General features: G+C 39.3%; 1 pseudogene; it reads left to right on the top strand.

The window, feature by feature from the left end:
* Positions 1 to 2855: 2855 nt before the first annotated feature.
* Positions 2856 to 2952, top strand: LOC111724927 (annotated as a pseudogene).
* Positions 2953 to 12827: the final 9875 nt, after the last annotated feature.

Here is a 12827-nt window from a genome sequence, read left to right as displayed (position 1 = left end):
AAAAAAAAAAAAAAAAAAATAGGTAGATTAAATATCTAAATGTAAAAAAGCTATAAATCAGACTTGGCGCTTGTAGCTCAAGCGGCTAAGGCGCCAGCCACATACACCAGAGCTGATGAGTTCGAATCCAGCCCGGGCCTGCAAACAGCAATGACAACTACAACCGAAAACTAGTCGGGCATTGTGGGGGGCGCCTGTAGTCCCAGCTATTCAGGAGGCTGAGGCAAGAGAATCGCTTAAGCCAGGAGTTGAAGGTTTCTGTGAGCTGTGATGCCCACAGCACTCTACCCAGGCGACAGCTTGAGGTTCTGCCTTAAAAAAAAAAAAAAGCTATAAATCAGCCAAGTGCAGTGACTCATGCCTGTAATCTCAGCACTCTGGGTGGCCAAGGTGGGTGAGTTGCTTGAGCTCACGAGTTCGAGACCAGCCTGTGCAAAATAGAAACCCCATCTCTACTAAAATTAGAAAAACTGTGACAAGAGAATCACTGGAGCCCAAGAGTTGGAGGTTACTGTGAACTATGATGCCACAGTACTCCACTCAGGGCAACAGCTTGAGATTCTGTCTCAAAAATAAGAAGGAAAGGAGAGGAGAGGTGAACAGGGGAGAGGAGGGGAGGAGAGGAGCTATAAACTGCCATTTGGCATCCATGGCAATCATAGCTGATATAGGCAAAGCTCTGATGGGTACTGAAATTAGGAGGTAAAAGCCACAAGAATAATAAGAAATTTACACTCTGAAATTATCTCTTCACAAGATACTTATTAATTACAATGGGGAAACTTTGTAATTTTCCACTGGAGAACCCAGCATATAACCTGTGATTACAGTTACCATCACCAGTAATAGGACTAAATGAACATTATGTGCTTCCTGATATGATGCACTATAGACGTCACCCCTCTTGTGATATTCCACAGAAAACATCAAGTCTAGTCTGGGGAACAGAGTGAGATCTCATCTCTACCAAAGGGAAAAAAAAATTAGGCTGGCATGGCGGTCAGAGCCTATAATCTCAGCTACTTCAGAGGCTGAAACAGGAGGATCACTTGAGCACAGGAATTTGACGTTTTTGCAGTGAACTAGGATGATGCCACTGTACTCTAGCCAAGGGTAGAGTCTCCATTTATGCAGTCGCAACACAAAGCAAAACAAACAAAAAACCTATATAACAGTTATACTCATGAGAAAAGTCAGGTAGCTTCCAAGTGAGGATTCTATAAAATAATTGACCTGTGAGATTCAAAAATTTCAGTATTCTTATAAAAGATAAAGATCAGTGAACATTCTAGATTAAAGGAGACTAAAAGGACACCAAAACCAAATACTAGCCATGATCTGAGAGGTTTCTAAAACTTTTTTTTTTTTTTCAGACAGTCTCACTTTGTCCCCCTTGGTAGAGTGCTGTGGCATCGTCATCATAGCTCACAGCAACCTCGAATTCATGCACTGAAGCAATTCTCTTGCCTCAGCCTCCTGGGTTTCTGGGACTACAGACGTGCACCATTATGCACAGTTAGTTTTTCTATTTTTAGTAGAGATGAAGTCACTACTCTTGCTCAGACTGTTCTTGAACTGCTGAACTCAAGCAATCCACCTGCCTAGACCTCCCAGAGTGCTAGGATAACAGAAGTGAACCACAGCACCCGGCCAAGAATTCTCAAAGAATTAAAAGTGGACCTTCCATTTGATCCTGCAATCCCATTACTAGGTATCTTCCTAGAAGAAAAAAAAAATTATTTTACCACAAGGATATTTGCACTAGAATGCTTATTATAGCTCAATTCACAATTGCCAAGATGGGGAATCATCCCAAGTGCTCTTGAACCCATGAATGGATTAACAAACTCCAAATAGTACTATGGAGTACTATTCAGCCAGAAGAAAAGATGGAGATTTTACATCTTTTGTGTTTACCTAGATGGAGTTGAAAGACATTCTTCTTAGTAAAGTATCACAAGAATGAAAAAAAAGGTATCAAACGTACTCAATACTAAAATGAAACCAATATATAAACAACTATAAGCCCACATGAAAGAAAGACAAGTATAGTCTATGGAAGAGGAGGGGAAGAAGAAGGGAGCGTGATTGGTGGGATCTCACCAAATGTGCACAATTTGACATTGTTCAGCATACCCCCTGGGTGAAGGGCTTACCTACAACTTGAACTTTACCTTAGAAATGAAAATAGCTTGGGGCAGGTGCGGTGGCTCATACCTCTAATACTAGTGCTCTGGGAGGCCAAGGTGAGTGGATTGCTTGTGCTCAGGAGTTTGAGACCAGCCTGAACAAGAGCAAGACAAAAAAAAAAAAAAAAAAAAAATCCAGGTGTTGTGGTGGGTGCCTATAGTCAAAGGATTGCTTGAGTCCAAAGTTGGAGGTTGCTGTGAGCTATAATGCCTTGGCACTCTACCAAGGGGAACAAAGTGAGACTATGTCTCAAAAAAAAAAATATGGAAGCAATGTAACCTAAACATTTGTACCCTCATATAGATATTCAAAAAAATTTTAAAAAGTAAAGAAAAAGGGTGCACCTTTATATGTGTGTGGGATGGGTGCATGTGTTAAAAACAAAGGACCTTGGCTCGGTGCCTGTGGCTCAAGTGGCTAAGGTGCCAGCCACGTATACCTAAGGTGGCAGGTTCGAATCCAGCCGGGCCCGCCAAACAACAATGATGGCTGCAACCAAAAAATAGCTGGGCATTGTGGCGGACTCCTGTGGTCTCAGCTACTTGGGAGGCGGAGGCAGGAGACTCGCTTGAACCCAGGAGTTGGAGGTTGCTGTGAGCTGTGATGCCATAGCACTTTACCCAGGGGGACAGCTTGAGGCTCCTGAATCAAAAAAAAAAAGAACCTTCCTTTTATGGTTCATGAGTGTGATGATCAGGTTTTCACATTGTGTAAGATGTGCCTCCTCAAACCTTGTTATGTTGACATTTGTCAGATATGAAATCAAAGGACAATAAAATAGATAAGGATGGGAAAGAAAAACAGGAAGGTCTATACACGTGAATGCCAGTTAATAAATGTACAAATGATAGAACTATAAAATTATTTTGCAGTCCTCAATATAATAGATCAGACAAAGATTATTAATAGATTCTGGCTCGGTGCCTATAGTTCAAGCAGCTAAGGTGCCAGGTACATACATCAGAGTTGGTGGGTTCAAATCCAGCCTGGGCCTGCCAAACAATGACAACTACAACCAAAAAATAGCTGGGCATTGTGGCGGGTGCCTGTAGTCCCAGCTACTTGGGAGGCTGAGGCAAGAGAATCCCTTTAGCCCAGGAGTTGGAGGTTGCTGTGAGCTGTGATGCCCGGCACTCTACCCAAGGTGACAGCTTGAGGCTCTATCTCAAAAGAAAAAGATTATCAATAGATTCTAAAACCATTGGATGAATGATTGATGTGAGAAAAGGATATTTGTGTGGATTCAAAATATCACGCCACAGATTATATACTAACTAAAAAAAGCAAGAATATTCTCTTACAATGGAACTCTGACATTCACCACATTAACAAAGTAATCAAATTTAGCATCACCGACATATACCTCCTGATGTAATACAATATGACTTACAACTTTGCTTATCAGTATTGTTGCCAAAAGTGTTTAACCTGAATCTAATTTAGAAGAAATAATCTGGCAAATTCAGAACGTGACACATTCTACAAAGCCACCAGACTGGAAAGCTGGGGTGGGGAGATAAATAATTCTAAAGTTTATCTGCAAAACTACACTTGTTGAAATACCAAGGAAAATGCTATGATCACACCACTGCACTCCAGCATAGGGGACAAAATGAGAATCTGTTTCTAAAAAAGTAAAATAAATAAATAAAACATCAGTATAAAATCATTTAGTGTTAATTGGAGAAATTGGATTTGGACTACATATATTGGATAATATAACTGAATGAATGTTAATTTTCCTTAGTGTGAAAATTACATTACAAATCTATGGAAGAATGTCATTATTTTTAGAAGATACAGGCTGAAATATTTAGGGGTGAAGTGTCATAAGACTGTAGTCTTCTGTCAAATAGTTCAAACAAAACAAACAAGAAACCAGTGCATATACACATACAGAGATAAATCAAAAAGGTACATGGGTGTTCACTGCATCCTTAAAAGTAAGAATGAATGAAAGCAAGCTAGAGTGGTTCAATTTTTCAGAGAACACACATGTAGCATGAATTACTACACCTGGGCTTGCTAGCATAAGGAATTTCACTTAGCTTAATACAATGTAAATAAAGTTAGAATGTTTTCTAGCAGAATAAGCTCTTGGAAAACAAATTGTGAGGAAAACGCAACTAGTAGCATACTATATGTTATTGAATAACCAGAAAAGTTAAAATGATTTTAAAAGATCACTCATGAGATAAAACGAAAGCTTAATAAAAAAGAATATATCCCCATATGTATTCATAGACAGAACTTTGCCCCATTATTTTATAGTCTTTCTTTTTTTTTTTTTTTTTTTTTGAGACAGAGTCTCATTATGTCGCCCTGGGTAAAGTGGCATGGCGTCACTGCTCACAGCAACCTCAAACTTTTTTTTTTTTTTTGCAGTTTTCAGCTGGGGCTGGGTTTGAACTCACCACCTCCAGCATATGGGGCTGGTGCTCTACTCCTATGAGCCACAGGTGCCACCTGCAACCTCAAACTCTGGGCTTGATTCTCTTGCTTCAGCCTCCCAAGTAGCTGGGACTACAGGCACCTGCCACAGACTGGGCTATTTTTTTTTGTTGCATTTGTTTAGCTGACCCAGGCTAGGTTCAAACCCACCACCCTTGGTGTATGTGGCTGGTGCCATAACCACTGTGCTACAGTGTTAAGCCATATTTTATGGTTTTTCTATGTACTTTTTTTTTTTGAGACAGTCTCACTCTGTGGCCCCGGGTATAGTGCTGTGGCATCATAGCTCACAGCAACCTCAAACTCCTAGACCTAAAAGATCCTCTTGCCTCAACCTCCAGAGTAGCCATAATGCCTGGCTAGTTTTTCTATTTTTAGTAGAGACAGGGTCTCACTGTTGCTCAGGCTGGTCTCAAACTCCTAAGCTCAAGCAATTCTTTCACCTCAGTTTCCCAAAGTGCTAGGATTACAGGCGTGAGCCATCACACCCATTATGTATTCTTAAAGTATAAGTTTGATTAGTTTAATTTTTTTTTTTTTTAAGACAGAGTGTCACTCTGTTGCCCTGGGTAGAGGGCCATGCTGTCATAGTTCACAGCAACCTCAAACTCCTGGGCTCAAGCAATCTTCTTGCTTCAGTCTTCCCAGTAGGTGGGACTACAGATGCACACAACAGCTATTTTTTAGAAATGGGGTCTTGAACATGTTCAGGCTGCTCTCGAACCTGTGAGCTCAGGCAAGCCACCTGCATCGACCCCCCCACAGTGCTCATGTTTAATTTTATAATCAGTAGAATCAACAAAGTACATGATGTCCAGTGCTCTATGAATGATGTTTGTGCTCTCTCTCCTTAAAAGTGATGTTAGATGGAGTTATCTTTTGAAGTGATGAAAATATTCTAGAACTAGACAGTGAGTGGTAATGGTTGCATAATATTGTGAATGTATTAAATACCACTGAATTGTACACCTGATTATGGCCAAAATGATGGATTTTTAAAGAAAGAGCATATTAGAATTTTATTCCTTTTTATTTATTTATTTATTTTGTGACAGAGCCTCAAGCTGTCACCCTGGGTAGAGTGCCATGGTATCACAGCTCACAGCAACCTCCAACTCCTGGGCTAAAGGGATTCTCCTGCCTCTGCCTCCCAAATAGCTGGGACTACAGGCACCTGCCACAACACCTGGCTATTTTTTAGTTGCAGCCGTCATCGTTTGGCGGGTCCAGGCTGGATTTGAACCTGCCAGTTCAGGTGTATGTGGCTGGCGCCTTAACTGCTTGAGTCACAGGCACCGAGCCAGATATTAGAATTTTAAGGACTGGTGCCTGGGGACAAAAGACCACTTGCCCCTCCTCCTCATTTATAAGTGAGGTTTTAAAAAGAATTTTGGTACAATTATAACTCTCTAAATAGAAAGGAATTATCTTTTCCCATGTTCTGCATTTCTCCCTGGCAGAATAAACCAAATCATGATGTATATCTCCATGTTTGCTGTGATAAAAATTCTCCAGACATTATTTATTTAAGCCTGTGGCAGAGAGTGTAACGTACAGTATTTAAATACTGAATGGCAAAAACTAAAGTGGTAAAGAGTCATACTTAGGCAGTGGTTTCCACTTGCAGGAGAATCAGGAAAAGTTTCGAGCCGGAAAGAGCTTTCATGATCTGTTTGTCCGGCTTACTCATTTTCCAAATAATGAACAGCAGGTAAAGTGTGTAACACCATGTGGGTGAACCTGACTGGTTTGGTCATTAGTACATAAGAGTAGCCTACCTGTGGCAATGTGACAGTGGGCTGATATAATACTTTGTATTTGCTGCTTTAATACATCAACTAACAAATATTTATCTACTTCTTTGTCTATCCACTGTCCAGGAACATGAGAAGTACAAAACAAGCTTCAGCCCATGGAAGGCTGAAGAGGGAAACAATGAAGGAACCCACTCCGCAGTAATACCTACTGTGGAAAGAGACTGAGGAATTATGTATAGCTGTATTTACACAGCGCCTGGAGCATGGTTCCCAAAACCTGGACCTTACCATCCTGGGCAACACTTAAAATTTAATAAAATAAGGCAGAAAAATGGCTGGGTGCAGCAGCACATGCCTGTAATCTTAGCACTCAGAAAGGTTGAGGCAGGAGGATTGCTTGAGCTCAGGAACTGGAGACCAGCCTGAACAATGGCAAGATACCATCTCTACTAAAAATAGAAAAATTAGCCAGGCATTGTGGCAGGTGCCTGTTGTCCCAGCTACTCAGGAGGCCAAGGTCGGAGGATTCCTTGACCCCAGGAGTTTGAAGTTGCAGTGAGCTGTGAGGACTCCATTTGTGTTTTTTCATCCTCAACCCTATTCATATTTGAGACAAGATAATTCTTTTTCATGCACCTGTTCCTTTTGTACGCCCACCTTCTTAAGGAGGAATAAACTGGCACCCCAACAGGCAGGTCCAGGTCACACTGCAGTTCACGCTAGCCAGGGTAAGAGAGTGAGATTTTGTCTTAAAAAAAAAAAAAAGCAAAGTCAATTAGCAAAACAAAAATAAAAAATTTTAAAAATAAAATGGGCCATTAAATGCAAAGGTAGTCCAAGTGCAGTGGTGTTTAGGACTAATTGATCACAACCAGTTAACAAGTTTTACATTTCTTTGTTTCTTGTATCCACTCCCACAGTTTTGCTGCTGCTTCCCTTGACGAAAAAAGAAAAAAAAAAAGAAAAAAGCTAAGGACATCTTGTGTACATCCCTGGCATTTTTGCAAGAATAACATGAATTCTGGGAGGCTGAGGCAGGGAGGATCACTTATACTCAGGAGTTTAAAACTTGCCTGAGGAAAAGCAAGACTGGTCTGTGCTAAAAATAGAAAAATTAGCTGGATGTCTTGGCGGGTGCCTATAGCCCCAGCGACTTGGATGAGGCAAGAGGATTGCTTGAGCCACGATGATGCCACTGCAGTCTCGCCAGGGCAACACAGTGAGACTCCGTCTCAAAAAAAAGAAAAAAAAAAAAAAGAATAACATGAGTGACATCATATACTCCCTTTTAAGGGGTGGTAGGCAAAGGACCACACCTTATCCATTCATTTCTACACTTCTTAGGGCCCTGTACCTTTTTGGGCACAAATATTCGTTGAATAAGTAAGTAAACATTACTTCACCAACTGTTTCTTGATGACACTTAGAGAATTACAGACTTGAAACAAATCTAGTTCAAATTATACCCAATACATTAAAATCTTTACAGGAAAATATATCTGCTATATTCATCACTTTCAGAATCTAGGGATTACTTAATTCTTGTTTTGTTAGCTAACCACATAATGAAACTTTATAACATTACACTTTTGCTAGTGCTAACTACGTGATTCTGCTCATCATGAAATAAGATTAGAAATGTTAGAAGGAACCCGGCTGGGCACAGGAGCACAATGTCTGTGGTTCCACCTACTCAGGAGACTGAGGTGGGAAGATATCTTGAGCCCAGGAGTTTGAGGCCAGCCTGGCCAACATAAGGAAGACCCCATCTCAGAAAATATAGAAATAAACAAATACAAAGAATACATAAAAGCAAAAGGACATATTTAACTATCTGAAAACTATAGCTATTTTTTTTTTTTTTTTTTGAGACAGAGCCTCAAGCTGTCCCCCTGGGTAGAGTGCCATGGTATCACAGCTCACAGCAACCTCCAACTCCTGGGCTCAAGCGAGTCTCCTGTCTCTGCCTCCCAAGTAGCTGGGACCACAGGCGCCCCCCACAACGCCCGGCTACTTTTCGGTTGCAGCCATCCTTGTTGTTTTGGCAGGTCGGGCTGGGGATTCGAACCCGCCACCTTAGGTGTACGTGGCTGGCGCCTTAGCTGGTTGAGCTATAGGCGTCGAGCCAACTATAGCTATTTTAATATAGAAAGTGGAATATGGGCAGCACCTGTGGCTCAAAGGAGTAAGGCACCAGCCCCATATGCCAGAGGTGGCCGGTTCAAACCCGGCCCTGGCCAAAAACTGCAAAAAAAAAAAGTAGAATGCATTTGATTTACTATAACTTCCTAAAATTCCATTGATAATTGCATGAGATTCTCTGCAGCTTTACTTTTTAACCTGAGAATTGTACTGTTCAAGGAGGTTAGATCACAGACTATGGGTCAATGTTGACTTCTTTTCAAATAGGACATCATAAAGACCTCAGTATTTGCCAAATATGACAAAATCATCCATAATAAGCCTCAAAAAAGTTTGTTCTCTATTCTTTTTTCTTAAAAGGCACTCTGGATATGAAGTAATAAAAGTATACGATGTTGGCCAGGCTCACACCTGTAATCCCAGCACTCTGGGAGGCCAAGGTGGGTGGACTGCTTGAGCTCAGGAGTTCAAGACCAGCCTAAGCAAGAGTGAGACCATGTCTCTATAAAAAACAGCTGGACGTTGTGGTTGTGGTGGGTGCCTATAATCTCAGTTACTTGGGAGACTGAGGCAAGAGAATCACTTGAGCCCAAGAGTTTGAGGTTGAGTATGAAGCCATGGCACTCAACTCCAGGGAGACAAAGTGAGACTTAATCTCAGTTACTTGGGAGACTGAGGCAAGAGAATCACTTGAGCCCAAGAGTTTGAGGTTGAGTATGAAGCCATGGCACTTAACTCCAGGGAGACAAAGTGAGACTTAGTCACTTTGTCTTTAAAAAAAAAAAAAAAAGGTACATGATGTTTATCTGACAAGAACGTACTGATATTAAATTATAACCAAAGACTTTTTATCACCCTTAGAAAACTGAAAGCATAAAGCTTCAAGATATTTTGATTCAGAAAAATTAGTCTATACTCTCAATCCCAAAGCACTTTTTTTCTGTTTATTTTTTAAAACAGGGTCACCATATGCCTAAAAGGGATGGCAAGAGTGGGGTATATATTTGTGCAAAAAAACTCAGCATCCGTATATTCCACATTTCTTGAGGACTTGTTACAGCAAATGCTGGATGTTAGTATATATACTCATTTGATAAATATTTATTGAGTATATAGTATGTACCAAGCACAATTTAAGGTATTGGACAATTAGCAGTAAAAAACATAGGCCATCCCCACCACCCACCACCCCCCGCAGCCCTGATGGGTTTTTTCAGACCATGGTAATCAGTTTGGACTCAAACAGAGGAGATAAGCATGACATTTTAAAAAATATGATAAGTGTTTTACAATAAACAAAGTGCTATGTCCAATTCCCACCTTAAAATTCTGAAATCAGAGGAGGGAGAGATTATTTCTAGTTGCAAGGATTAGAGCACAGTAGACCAGCTACAAACGCAGTCCAAACTACAGACTACTTAATACATGATTATTTTTAGTCAAGTTCATTATATTAGAACAAAAGAGTTTAACATTTGAAGTACATAACATGCCTACATTTGGATGTGTCATGTATCCGAAAGGTTATCAATATAGAAAACATAGAAAAGCCCAGGAAATGAAAAGGACAAATAAACCCAAGTTTGGTTGTTTTTCTTGTTTTCAAATAATTGTTAGCTCTCATTTAGACCATAATGACTTTTCTCAATATAAATATATTTAAAATTTTGAAGTGAAATAAAAATTTTATAAAATAAAAATCTCTTACCCTGTATTTGCATTATTAACACGTGTAACTCCAAAGTAGTAGGGCCAGAGTAAGTGGCTTTCATTTTGATAAGCACTTGAAGCTACAAACTAAATAAGCATTTCTGCTAAGTTACTGTTGAAGCTCTTCATTGATTTTCACAAAACAAAATGTGTGTCAACGAAATATCCTTCTAATTTGCCTAGACTCTGAAAATTTTAGTCTCTATAAAAATTTGAAGTATCATAAGTAAAACTACCAGCTAGATCTCTTTCAATAAATTCCAATGAATTGCATTTTTTTCCCTTTACATTCTTCTGAATAAGTGAGAAAGAAATGGCTCCTAAATCATTCAGCCTGCTCCATCGAGCTTCTCTTTTCATCATTTTATGAGAATGAATTAAGCACATAAAAGGCATGGGGATACTCAGAATCACAGAGTTTCAAAGTCTGAGTCCTATAATTATACTTATTGCAAATATTTTTTAAAAAGATTTATCTGCAATACCTTTTTCTCCCTCTGTCACAGCCCTGTCACCCCCATTATTATTGTTAGTTTTTTAAATGCACCACTGCTAAAGCTATTTTGCAAGAAGGAACAACTATGTCAAAGTTCTTTAATACTACAGAAAAATTCCTCTTTCTTAAATGTTGCTAAAATGAACATTTCAATTCAGAAGAAAAGTCCAAGCCAGCCATAATTACTGCATCATTAAGTAAAAATTTTATGTCTTTTTTCTAAGCAATTCTTACAGAATATTTTGAGAAACTATAGGAATAGAAGTAAACATAGATATTTGAAGTTAAATCAAATATCTCGAACTCTTTAAGTTCAAGTATATGGTCTAAATCTAATGATATTTAGTTTGATTTAGAATATCTCACAATTGATTTTAAGAGGCTCCAGTTTTTCTTCTAGCTATAATTTATTTCTATAAAATTAAAATATCCAAAAATTGTTATATTCTCCAGAAACCTAAAGGAAGCTGTTAGATAACTATTTTTAAAGGCAAAATTTAATTATTACTAAACACACTCACTGATCATCTGGTAGTCTGACAGTTGACTTATTCATTTTGAAATTTTATTATTTTTCTTTTCATTCTTTTATTCTAAATTCTGTATTATGGTAACAATTCCTTATCTAAGTTTGTATGAAGCATAAGGGTTAGATTTCACCAGAAGGAAACCTTTTATGAAAATTAATTATTTTACTTGGAGAGTTGAGACAAATTTCTTTTCATGTTTGGCCAGGATGTTGGGTTGTGTTAGCGGCTGTCATTAGTAAGAGATTCCTTTACAGGGGATAGTTTTGTTGTTTTTTTCCTTTTTACTTTCCCCACTAACTGTTACTTAGCTATAGCATTTTAGTAAGCTTTTGTTTCTCTGTGATACTGGTTATATGTATGCAAAATATCCCTCTCTGCATTATTGTCCAGTGTCAAGCAGTAAGCCCTTCCTCCCTTGCATTTTATAGAGCTTTCTCTAGTGGTCCAAAAATTTCATCCATATTCCCAGTCTTGGTCCTTTTTCTGCAAACGAAATTCCACAAATATTTGTTGAAGTCTACTCAGTGCCCTTGTGTGGCAGAAAAGGTGAGGGGTGGTATGAATAGTTTAACTCTTTTTACAGCTGTGGAAACAAAGGCCCAGGAGGTGAAAAAACTGACCCAGGGTCACAGCAGGGTCAGTTTCACACACAGGCATTAGGCACCACGGTGTCATCCACAGTTTAGGAAGGAAGGCCATCCAGTTTACAGGTAAATGAAGTTAGTGAAGAGCGGCATTTTTAATTCAAAGGCAAAGCCAAGGACTTTGAGCTCTTGAGAGCCCATTTTACTTTTCAGTTCTTGTAGCTAGCTAGGGGTGAGAAGCCAGTAACACCACCCCCATTGGTGTGAGAATGAAAGAGAAAAGCCAGCGGCAAGGAGAGTTTGGGCTTCTAGCTGTTCTTCAACTCTCCAGGAGCTAGGAGTAGGGGGAGGAGTTTGAACTACACCATGGGGAGATGCTATGTATATATTTATATGTATCTCATATAAATAGTGCACATGTAAAGAGTAATAGTTAAGTCCCCACCTGAAATTTCACTAAAGCAAAAATAGAATAAAATTCAATCCTGCTCATTATTCATTTGGAATAAATCTGAACACATTTTCCAAGTTCCATATAAGGAGGACTTTCTTAGCTTACTGCTAAGGGAAAGTGAGATGGCTGTTAAAGCAGACCCCTTGGCCCCTGGAGATTTTGATGGAGCTGGGCCTTGAAAGCTTTTCAAAAACATGAGAGATCATGGCTAAAGAAATCATGGGCTGGGCGCTGTGGCTCATGCCTGTAATCCTAGTACTCTGGGAGGCTGAAGTGGGTGGATTGCTTAAAAAAAAAAAGAAAAAGAAAAAAAGAAAAATCTTGGGATCTGTTCCACACCAGCATTTCACATTGAACCAATTTTACCTGTTTTGGACAGTTTAAATGAGATCCTGACTAAAGTCACTGAAGTAATTTTTTTAAAGTTCTACTCCACCATCAAGGCTTTTTAACCTTAATTTTTAATGACCTGCAGAACCTCTAGGCAGAAGAAATTAAGGCTTTTTTTTTTTT

The sequence above is a fragment of the Otolemur garnettii genome, unplaced genomic scaffold (genome assembly GCF_000181295.1).
Source record: "Otolemur garnettii isolate 467f Iridium unplaced genomic scaffold, OtoGar3 scaffold00028, whole genome shotgun sequence".
In the NCBI taxonomy this organism is placed as follows: domain Eukaryota; kingdom Metazoa; phylum Chordata; class Mammalia; order Primates; family Galagidae; genus Otolemur; species Otolemur garnettii.
Note: the sequence above shows the minus strand (reverse complement) of the source record. Positions and strands in the feature narration are given on the sequence as shown.